This window comes from Cetorhinus maximus, chromosome 1, assembly GCF_964194155.1.
Source record: "Cetorhinus maximus chromosome 1, sCetMax3.hap1.1, whole genome shotgun sequence".
Lineage (NCBI taxonomy): Eukaryota > Metazoa > Chordata > Chondrichthyes > Lamniformes > Cetorhinidae > Cetorhinus > Cetorhinus maximus.
Genome location: NC_135879.1, coordinates 159201769 through 159213844, shown reverse-complemented (window position 1 = coordinate 159213844; position 12076 = coordinate 159201769).

Sequence of the window (12076 nt, the reverse complement as noted above, 5' to 3'; positions counted from 1 at the left end):
TTTGGATTTCCAGCATCCGCAGTAGCTTTTAGCTTTTTGTTTTTATCTCTGGATTTGCAGGAGCAAGGTCTCCGAGGCAGCTGCCACTCTTCCCATGCAGACCTCGAATTGCTCACATGTTGGAGCCACGACATCAGACAGAACACGGATGGACTCCTCCATCCTTCGCTCTAGTCTGTTGACTACCTTTCACAACTCTGCCTGATGTTCTGCTGCCTGTCGTTGCATCTCCAGAATGTTTACAAAGGCTGCTTACAGAGGCTCATCATCTGACTCAGCCTCAATGGGTGCCTGGCCTCCAGCAGTCTTCTGAGTGCCAGTGACCTGGGCTGTCACTGCCTCCAACTGCTGCGGGGACATGTCAGTGAGGTCTTCCCCAGAATTTGACCCCAAACCTAATCTGGATGTGTGACTGACTGGGGTGTGTGTCTCTGCGCTGTGGAGGGTGCAGGTAAATGCAGTGACAGGTTGTCTTCAGATGGAGCCTCATCATCCCATCTGAAGTGGTCTGGGGGCTGGGGCTTGTGTTGCCTGTGCTGCTCTGTGTGGTCCTGCTGCTGCCTGTAAGAGAGAGAAGATAAATTTAGTTCACGAACAGGCTGAATACAACATTGCACATCACTCACTGTGAATGTCAGGATATGATCAACTCAAGGAGGGCTCATCCGTATCAATACTGGTTTGCTGGGTGAGGCCAATCTCACCTTCCCACAGGAGTGATCTCTGCCCTCCCCTGCCATCTGGGTGGCATCCTCCTCGAATTTGAGAGCTCCTGGTTGTCGGCCATCCTTCTTCCAGTCTGGGCTCTCTCGCTTTTGCAGTGGGCGAGCTTGGCCTGCATGAAGACAAATGGATAGAATGTGATGAGAAGGGATGAGCAGAGATTGGGAAGCTTGCATGTCTGCTTTGTGTGCTGAACCCACTCCAGTAAGGGCTGAGGTTGGAGTTTGTTCAAGATGATAGATGAGATGCTGGTGAATAGTCTTTGTAAGAGCCCATGGTGTTGGGGGTAGTATATTAGTATGGATAGAGGATTGGCTAACTAATAGAAGACAGAGAGTTGTGATAAGGAGGGCATTTTCAGGATGGCACCCTGTAATTAGTGGAGTGCCAGAGGGATCATTGCTGGGGCCACAATTATTTACAATATATATTAATGACTTGGATGAGGAAAATGAATGTACTATCACCAAGTTTGCAGGTGACACAAAAATATTTGGGAAGGCAAGTGGTCAGAATGACACAAGGAGTCTAGAGAGGGATATAGACAGGTTAAGTGAGTGGGCAAAAACTTGGCAGATGGAATATAATGTGGGAAAATGTGAGGTTATGCACTTTGGCAGGAAGAATAGAGGAGCTGAATATTATTTAAATGGAGAAAGACTGCAGAACTTCCAACCACATAGCTGGGCTGCAGAGAGGTATGTTCGGGTGGCATTTAAATATGGCGCCAGGAACGTCAACCCATGAGTTGAAGTCAGGTGGACGAATCAGTGCCTGGCCTGCTACATGATTCAGTTAACAGCTCGTCTGTGCATAATTAATGACGTTTCAAGCAGAGCTTCGGGTGTGAGAACCAAACCCACCGATCAGTGGGAAACTCGCTGCTAATCCCGCTCGCCACTGCACTTAGCCTCCAGAGCAGAAAATTCTGCTCCTTGTTTTTAAAAACTGATAAATTGCTATGAGAAGTCAATGTCTTACAGCAGGATTGCTTCAGTTACTGGAAATTCATCTTTATTATGCCACAACTGTGTTAATATGACAATTTTTAGACAGCAGGTTTGTTCTGCAGCTTGGTGAACCTATGTGATTTCCTTAATCAGTAAATATTGGAATAAATCAAATTAACAATCATAATTATAATAATCATTTATTAATAATTAATAAAATGATTCAATACTGCTAATACAAATATGTAGCAACTTAATTTTCTCTCTACCACTTAGATGGCCATCACATAGTTCAGCCCAGCCTGTTCATGTTGATGTTTATCTTCCAATAGATTCAAGAATATTTAATTGCCACTTCCAAAAGGTATATACTTGAAAAGGAAAACTCCCTATGGCTAAGAGGAAAGAACAGGCGACTGGGACTAATTATAATGCTCTTTCAAAGAGCCCTCTCTGTTGCCCATTCTCTTTTGCTTTTTTCACCCTTGACTTTTGCCCTCATCCTAAAACCCCATCCCCCCACGTAAATGGTCATGGCTGACAAAGGCTTATGTGGTAAGTCCTTCTCTGATGCCAAGGCAATCTTCTCTCTAAAGAGCCCCTTGGGCAAAGGAGGGAAGCTGAATGGTGTCTGAGGGAGGATTCTCGCAAATAGCTGTCATTACCCTGGACAATACGCAATGTCTCCATGCACATTGACATATGAATGGGAGAAACACTCATCCGTGGTGCCCCAGGATGTTCTTCATCATGAAGGAGTGGGGTGGGGTGGCCAAGTCCAGACAGATGCCAGGCATAGGGCTTAGCATTGGCTTAAATGCTCAGAGATGGAGGCAAATCTACAAAGAATATGCTGACAATGGATCACTGCAATTTGTTCACAGATCTACTCATGCATTGATGGTGCTCAATATTCCTGACAACCCTGCGTTTCTAGTGGCTCTGATCCAGATGAGGAGGAACCAGCGTAGGTCAGCCCTGGGCCAGGAGCAGCAACGACCAGAGCAGCAAGAAGCAGCAGAGCCTCAAGGAGGTCAGGATGCTGCCGACCAGGGGCTAGTGTGAAGGTAAACATTTGCCTGAACTCGAGTATATAGAAGGCAGTGCAGCTACTTGCCAATGAGCGACAGACAATACCGGAGGCATTTTGGATACCCTGGAATGTAGTTGAGCATGAAGACCTACATCTGCAAAGACTCAGAGGCAATCCCTTGCTGGTGGCATTAAAGGTCACTGTGGCCCTAAACTTCTTTGTCAATGGTTACTTCCAGGGCTTCATTGGGGACCTGTGTGGCATCTCCCAGTCAGCGGCACACAAAGGGCATATGGGAGGTGACAGATGCCCTGTTCAGGAGAGCACACCAATTTGTTCAACTCTGCCTGGATCCCAAGAGCCAGGTATCTAGAATGTTGGGTTTTGCAGCAAGTGCAAAGCACTATTGACAGCACACATATGGCATTGGGAGCTCCCTGGCAACAGCCAGTCAATAGCAAAGGTTTCCATTCTTTGAATGTGCTGCTGATATGAGATCACAGAAGACAAATCCTGCATGTTTGTGCTCAGTTCCCAGGGAGCTCTACATTCTGAACGACTCCCAGGTGCCACAAGTTTTTGAAGGACCTCGACAATTGCAGGGCTGGCTCCTTGGGGACAAGTGATACCCCCAGAGGACCCGGCTGATGACGCCAGTTTGCCATCCAGAGTGCCGCTGAGGAGAGTTACAATGCCGCACATGCCCCCACAAGGGCCACCATTGAGCAGATGATTGGCCTCCTAAAGGTGAGATTCAGATGTTTGGACCTCTTAGGTAGGGAATTTCAATATTCCCCACAAAGGATGTCTCGGATCATCATTGTCTACTGCATCCTGCATAAACTCGCACAACAAAGTGGGGATGTCTTGTCAGGGGGAGACATGGAGGAGCTAAATGTCTCCTCTGACAATGAGAACAGGGAAGGCAATGGTGATGACGAGGGCTGGAATATCACAGAGGCACATGCAGAGGCCCTTACAAGGGCAAAACACGTCAGACAGGCCTGTGACAATCTAATAGCTAACAGAGTAAGTTGCAGATACTTATCCTTTACTATTTTGTTTTCAACCCTCTGCTGGCTGGCAGTTCATGGCTCCTTATTTGTAACACACATTATGGTTTACTCTCATGTACCTTGATTTATAACAGCTGAATTAAATTGCACTACTTAACATTAGCCCTGCTGGTGGTGTGATCCTTTGCATGCACCAAACTGCTGACACACAGACCCCTTGCACTAAATGCACACATCAGAACCTATACTGCACTCTGCTCTCCTGCAGGTCACCTGAAAGTAGAAATGAAACTTTTCTCATGCACCCAAAAAGCCCATAAGCATGACACATTGAATGCAACATGAAATCTTACCTTGGCAGGGATGCATTCATGTTACCCTCACACCTGCTCCCAATGGGGAGTAGACCTTGCAGAGAGATCTTTCAGGTGGAACCAGAAACAGGGAAGCACAGCATGAGTAGACCATTCGGCCCCTCGTGATTGCTGTTCCATGCACCTTGATTAGGGAAGTTCTTGTAACTGGCCCCTGATCGCCACTCACCCACAGTAACACCATACCACTTGACATCTTTATCATCCTGAAAAGTATTGAAGTAACTTTGGAGTCCATTCGATGACAGTGCCTCAACTGTACTGTGGGGTGTGGGGGACCAACCACACATGACCCTCCAATTGCAGAGAGTCCTACACACCTCAGTCCTAGATGGCCTTAGTATTAATGCGAAACTGTACACCATCATTCTGGACACCCAACCAAGTTAACTCATGGACCGGATCAGAGGAGCTCATGGACTGGATCAGACTAACTCATGGACTGGATCAGAAGAGTACATGGAACGGATTAGAGGAGCTCATGGACCAGATCAGATTAACTCTTGGACTGGATCAGAGGAGCTTATAGCTATATTACAGCTATATTACCAAATGAGTCCAGTGTAAGTTTGAGCTAGATGTGATGAAAGTGAACAGTGCCCTGATCATACCACACCTTCTGTGTTCAATTTAGATCACACTGATGACACAGCAGTTGGTAAAGGCTGAGTTATTTAAAATCCCAGAGGGAAACTTTAAACAACTGTCATAACCTATATTTTCAATTGGTATGTTTGAGATGCAGCTCTGAATTCAGAAATGAAACCACAAAGCCTCCAGAGGTTTTTGTATAAATTAATTAAACATTTATTAATTTAACAAGGAATTAAACACATACACATGTCTACAAATTACTACCATAATAACTTTTAAACAAATCCCCAAATTAATCACACCTAGGTAAATCTTCACCAAGGCAACAATAACCCATAGACTTAAACAGACACCAGGCAAAGCACATTTTATCTTACAAATTCAAAAAGAGGTTCCTCTCAATTTGGTTCCTTTGCACAGTTTTATGCTTACAGGCAGCATGCCTCTGACCCACATACAAAACTCTTTTCTGTATATACCTAGCCTTCCCTTTGACTGCAAATTCTCATTGTATCACTAGGCCCTTTGAACTCCAATTCATATAACAATAAAACCTCTTTCATAGCACCAATTTTATCAGTAACATAAACATATTGCTTGGTGTCTCCTGGATAGGTGCAAGATTTCACCCCCAGTCTTTTGAATAGTTTATTCAATAAAATGCAGATGTACTCTCTACCTTACTGTTTAACATCTCAAAACTACTGTACATCAAAGCACCCAGACTAGCTGGCTTTAATTCAATTAAGACACACACATACTCACACCCTCAGACACAGACCCCACTACAAGTCCAATTTAAAATAATTTCCAATAATACTATGCACATTAATATCTTCATGACAATTACCAAGGGAAACTGTCTCAGGCATCTATGTTCAGTAGAGGAGAAATGTGGTAAATTACAGGAAACAGACAAGGCATGAGAGCAAAGTAGCAGTAAAAGTAATGATAATGATGTGTCTGGAAGGAACAGAGTGTGTAAACGTGCGACAGTATATAAGGCCAGAGTTTGCAAAAATAGTAGAAAGAGAACTAAAGGCTTTGTATCTGAATGCCCACAGCATCCATAACAAAACGGTGAGCAATCAGCTCAAAGAAAATAAAATATATAACCTGATAGCCATTACAGAGATGTGACTGCAAGGTGACCAATGCTCTGGCCTGAATAGTATCCATAGTAACGTAAGATTGGATTGGGAAGTTAATCTAGAAAAACTAACTGTTCAGCTTTCAATGGAGGCAAATGATACAGAACCTTATGGTGCAAAGAGCCAAACAAGATAGTTAAACCTAGTCTACGAAATTAAACTACAACTGCAAGGGAAGATGAGAAAGGTACAACAATATGTGACAGACAATTCCATAGTGTAATGAAAACAAACACTCAGGAATTAATTAAGAGTGATAGGACAAAAAAGAGATTTTTATGGACAGATGAGTTAGAGGGACTGAATTTCTCCCTCATTTGCACTAACCTTTGTGATCCACCAGAATGGTAAGACCACTGGACCTGACTTTCACAGTTCAATCCAATCATGTAGATTATTGCATTAGGTGTGATAGAAACATAGAAACATAGAAAAATAGAAGCAGGAGTAGGTCATTCGCCCCTTCGAGCCTGCTCCGCCATTCAATGTGATCATGGCTAATCTTCTATCTCAACACCATACTCCCACTCTCTCCCTTTACCCATTGACGCCTTTAAAGTCCAGAATTCTATATATTTCCTTCTTAAATATATTCAATGACTTGTCCTCCACAGCCCTCTGTGGTAGAGAATTCCACAGGTTCACCACCCTCTGAGTGAAAACGTTTCTCCTCATCTCAGTCCTAAATTGGCTACCCCATATCCTGAGATTGCGATCCCTTGTTCTAGATCCCCCCAGCCAGAGGAAATATCATCCCTGCACCCAGTCTGTCCAGCCCTGTCAGAATTGTATACGTTTCAATGACACCTCTGCTTATTCTTCCAAACTCCAGTAAATAAAGGCTTAGGCGGCCCAATTTCTCCTCATATAACAATCCTGCCATCCCAGGAATCAGTCTGGTGAACCTTTGCTGCACTCCCTCTATGGCAAGTATATCCTTTCTTAGGTAAGGAGACCAAAATTGCACACAATACTCCAGGTGTGGTCTTACCAAGGCCCTGTAAGACATCCTTGCTCCTGCACTCAAATCCTCTCGCAATGAAGGCCAACATACCATTTGCTTTCTTAACTACTTGCTGCACCTGCATGCTTGCTTTCAGTGATTGGTGTACGAGGACACCGAGTTCCCTTTGTGCATCAACATTTCCCAATCTATCACCATTTAAATAATACTCTGCCATTCTATTTTTCCTACCAAAGTGGATAACTTCACACTTAGCCACATTATGCTGCATCTGCGATGTATTTTCCCACTCACTCAACTTGTCTAAATCGCCTTGAAGCCCCTTAAATCCTCCTCACCACTCACATTCCCACCTAGTTTTGTGGCATTAGCAAACTTTGAAATATTACATTTGGTTCCCTCATCCAAATCATTGATATATATTATGAATATCTGGGGCTCAAGCACTGATCCCTGTGGTACCCCATTAGTCACCGCCTGTCATTCCAAAAAAGACTCATTTATTCCTACTCTCTGTTTCCTGTCTGCTAACCAATTTTCAATCGATGCCAATATATTACCCCCAATCCAATGTGCTTTAATTTTGCACACTAACTTCTTATGTGGGACTTTATCAAAAGCTTTTTGAAAATCCAAATAAACTGGTTCTCCTTTATCTATTCTGCTAGTTACATCCTCAAACAACTCTAGTAGGTTTGTCAAACATGATTTCGCTTTCATAAATCCATGTTGAATTTGTCTAGACCCATTGATATTGTCTAAGTGTCCTGTTATCACATTCTTTGTAATAGACTCTAGCAATTTCTCTGCTCCTGATGTTAGGCTAACCAGCCTGTAATTCACTGTTTCTTTCCTCCCTCCTTTTTTAAATGGTGGGGTTACATTTGCCACCCTCCAATCTGCCAGGACTGTTCCAGAATCTAAAGAATTTTGGAAGATGACAACCAACGCATCTATTATTTCCATGGCCACCTCCTTTAGTACCCTGGGATGTAGATTATCGGGCTCTGGGGATTTATCAGCTTTCAGTCCCATTAATTTTTCCAGCACTATTGTTTTAGTAATACTAATGTCCTTCAATTCCTCCTTCTCACCAGCCTCTCAATTCCCTAGCATTTCTGGGAAATTATTTCTATCTTCCTCCGTGAAGACAGAACTAAAGTAGCTGTTTAATTGGCCTGCCACATCCTTATTCTCTATTAAAAATTCTCCTGTTTTGGACTGTAAGGGACCTACATTTGTCTTTACTAATCCTTTTCTTCTTACATACTTATATAAGCTTTTACAGATTGTTGGGCCTAGGACACTACCATGAGGAACTCCTGCAGTGATGTCCTGGAGCTCCAACAACCACAATCACGTTCCTTTGTGCTCGGTGTGACTCCAACCAGTGGAGAGTTTTCCCCCTGACTCCCATTGACTCCAGTTTTGCCAGGGCTCCTTGATGCCACATTCAGTCAAATCCGGCCTTGATGTCAGGGGCAGTCACTTTCACTTCATCTCAGGAGTTCAGCTCTTTCGTCCATGTTTGAACCAAGGCTGTAATAAGGTCATGAGCTGAGTGGCCCTGGCGGAACCCAAACTGGGCATCAGTGAACAGGTTATTGCTAAGCAAGTGCCGCTTGAAAGCACTGTTGATGACCCCTTCCAATACTTTACTGATGATGGAGAGTAGACTTCTTTTTGTGTACAGGACATACCTGGGCAATTTTCCACATAGCCGGTTAGATGCCAGTGTTGTAGCTGCACTGGAACAGCTTGGCTAGGGGCGCGGCAAGTTCTGGAGCACAAGCCTTCAGTACTATTGCTGGAATATTGTCAGGACCCATAGTCTTTGCATTATCTAATGCCTTCAGCCATTTCTTGATATCACGTGGAGTGAATCGGATAGGCTGAAGAATAGCATCTGTGATGCTTGGGACCTCCGGAGGAGGCTGAGATGGATCATCCACTTGGCACTTCTGGTTGAAGGTTGTAGCAAATGCTTCAGCCTTATCTTCTGCACTGATGTGCTAGGCTCCTCTATCATTGAAGATGGGGATATTTGTGGAACCTCCTCATCCAGTGAGTTGTTTAATTGTCCACCACCATTCACAACTGGATGTGGGAGGACTGCAGAGCTTAGATCTGATCTGTTGGTTATGGGATCACTTAGTTCTATCACTTGCTGCTTATGCCGTTTGGCACGCAAATAGCCCTGTTTTATAGCTTCGCCAGGTTGACACTTCATTTTTAGGTATGCATTTCCTGGCATGCCCTCCTGCACTTTTCATTGAACCAGCATTCTTCCCCTGGCTTGACGGTAATGGTAGAGTGGGGGATATGACAGGTCATGAGGTTACAGATTGTGTTCGAGTACAATTCTGCTGCTGCTGATGGCTCTCAGTGCCTCGTGGATGCCCAGTCTTGAGTTGCTAGATCTGTTTGAAATCTATCCCATTTAGCATGGTGGTAGAGGCACACAACACGAAGGAGGGTATCCTCAATGTGGAGGCGGGACTTTGTCTCCACAACGACTGTGTGGTGGTCATTCCTACCAATACTGTCATGGACAGATGCACCTGTGGCAGGCAGGGTGGTGAGGATGAGGTCAAGTATGTTTTCCCTCTTGTTGGTTTCCTCACCACCTGCCACAGACCCAGTCTAGCAGCCAAGTCCTTTAGGACTCAGCCAGTTTGGTCTGTAGTGGTGCTACCAAGCCACTCTTGGTGATGGACATTGAAGTCCCCCACCCAGAGCACATTCTACACCCTTGCCACCCTCAGTGCTCCCTCCAAGTGGCGTTCAACATGGAGGTGCACTGATTCATCAGCTGAGGGAGGGAAGTACGTGGTAGTCAGCATGAGGTTTCCTTGCCCATGTTTGACCTGATGCCATGAGACTTCATGGGGTCCGGAGTTGATGTTGAGAACTCCCAGGGCAACTCCCTCCTGACTGTATACTACTGTGCTGCCACAAGAGCCTCTACTAGTGATCATAATATGACTGAATTTCACATTCAGTTTGAGGATGAGAAGAGTGGGTCTAAGTGTTTTAAACTTAAATAAGGCAATTACAAGGTATGAAGATGGAGCTGACTAAAGTGAACTAGGAAAATAGGTTCAAGAATAGGTCAATAAAAATGCAGACATTTAAGGAGACATTTCATAACATTCAGCAAAGATGCAATCCAGTGAGAAAGAAAGACTCTAGGAGACATATGCACCATCCGTGGCTAATGAAGGAAGTTCAAGATAGTATCAAACTGAAAGAAAAAGTGTACAATTCTGTGAAGATTAATGGTAGGTCAGACAATTGGACAGTGTTTAAAACCCAGAAAAGAATGACTCAAAAATTAATAATGAGGGAGAACTTAGAGTATAAGAGAAAGCTAGCTAATAATATAAAAGCAGATAGCAAGGGTTTCTCCAATAATTTAAAAAGCAAAAGGATAACTAGAGTGAGCCTGGGGACTTAATAATAGAAAATCAGGAGATGGTGGATTAATTGAACAGATATTTTGTGTCTGTCTTCACTGTAAAAGACACAAATAACATCCCATAAATAATTGTAAATCAAGAGATGAAAGGGAGAGAGGAACTTGAAACAATTACAATCACCAGGGATAGCGCACTGAGAAAACTATTAAAACTAAAGGCTGACAAGTCACCAGAACCTGATGGACATCATCCTTGGGTCCTAAAGGATGTGGCTCTGGAGATTGTAGAGGCACTGGTTTCAATTTCCCAACGTTCCCTTGATTCTGGAAATGTCCCATTAGATTGGAAAATAGCAAATGTAACTCTTCTATTCAAAAAAGGAGACAGAAAGCAGGTAACTACAGGCCAGTTAGCCTAATATCTGTCATAGGGAAAATGTTAGAATCTATTATTAAGGACTTTATACTATGGCACTTAGAAAATCTTAATGCAATTAGGTGGAGTCAACATGGGTTTGTGAAAGGGAAATCATGTTTTACCAATTTGTTAGATTTCTTTGAAGATAAAGGGGAACCTGTAGATGTGGTGTACTTGGATTTCCAAAAAGCATTTGATAAAGTGCCACATAAAAGGTTAACTGCCCAAGATAAGAGCACATGGTGTAAGAGGTAACATATTAGCATGGATAGAGAATTGGTTGGCTAGCAGAGATTTTCAGGTTGGCAAGCTGTAACTAGTTTTTTATTATTTGTTCATGGGATGTGGGCATCACTGGCTAGTCCAGCATTTATTGCCCATCCTGAATTGCCCTTGTTCAGAGGGGGCACTTAAGAGTCAAATACATTGCCATGGGTCTGGAGTCATATGTAGGCCAGATGGGTAAGGACAGCAATGCTCTGGGGGCCAGTATGGGATTTGAACCCAGGTCCCCAGAGCATTAAAATAAAGGCAAAATACTGTGGATGCTGGAAATCTGAAACGAAAACAAAAAATGCTGGAAAGACTCAGCAGGTCTGACAGCATCTGTGGAGAGAGAGACATAGATAACGTTTTGAGTCCATATGACTCTTCATTTTTTGTTACCCTGGGTCTCTGGAATACAAGGCCAGTGACAATATCACTATACCATCTCCTATCCAATAGTGGCGTGTCACAAGGATCAGTGCTGGCCTCAACTAGTTACAATCTATATAGATGACTTGGATCAAGGGATCAGATGTATGGTTGCCAAATTTGTGGATGACACAAAGATAGGTGGAAAGTAAACTGTGAGGAGGACATAAAGAGTTTATAAAGGGATTTAAGTGAGTGGGCAAAATATTGGCAGATGGAGTGTGATTTAGGAAAATGTGAACTCAACCACTTTGACACGAAGAATAGAAAAGCAGTACATTATTTAAATGGATAAAGATAGCAAAGGCAGTTCAGAGGGATCTGGGTGCCCTGGTGCATGAATCACAAAAAGTTGGTATGCAGGTACAGCAAGTGATCAGGAGGGCAAATTGAATGTTGTCATTTATTGCAAGGGAAATGGAATATAAAAGTGGGGAAGTTTTACTACAATTGGATACAATTTTGATTCCTTCTTTTGAGAAAGGACATAATTGTATTAGAAGCAGTCAAAAGAAGGTTCACTCGACTGATTCCTGGAATGAGGGATTATCCTATGAGGAAAGGTTGGACAGGTTTAGGAGAATGAGAAGTGATCTTATTGAAACATATAAGATCCTGAGGGGACTTGACAGAGCTGATGCTGAAATGAATTTTCCTTTGTGGGATAGATGAGAACTAGGGGACCCAGTTTAAAAATAAAGGGTCTCCTAATTAAGATAGAGATGAACAGAATTTTTTT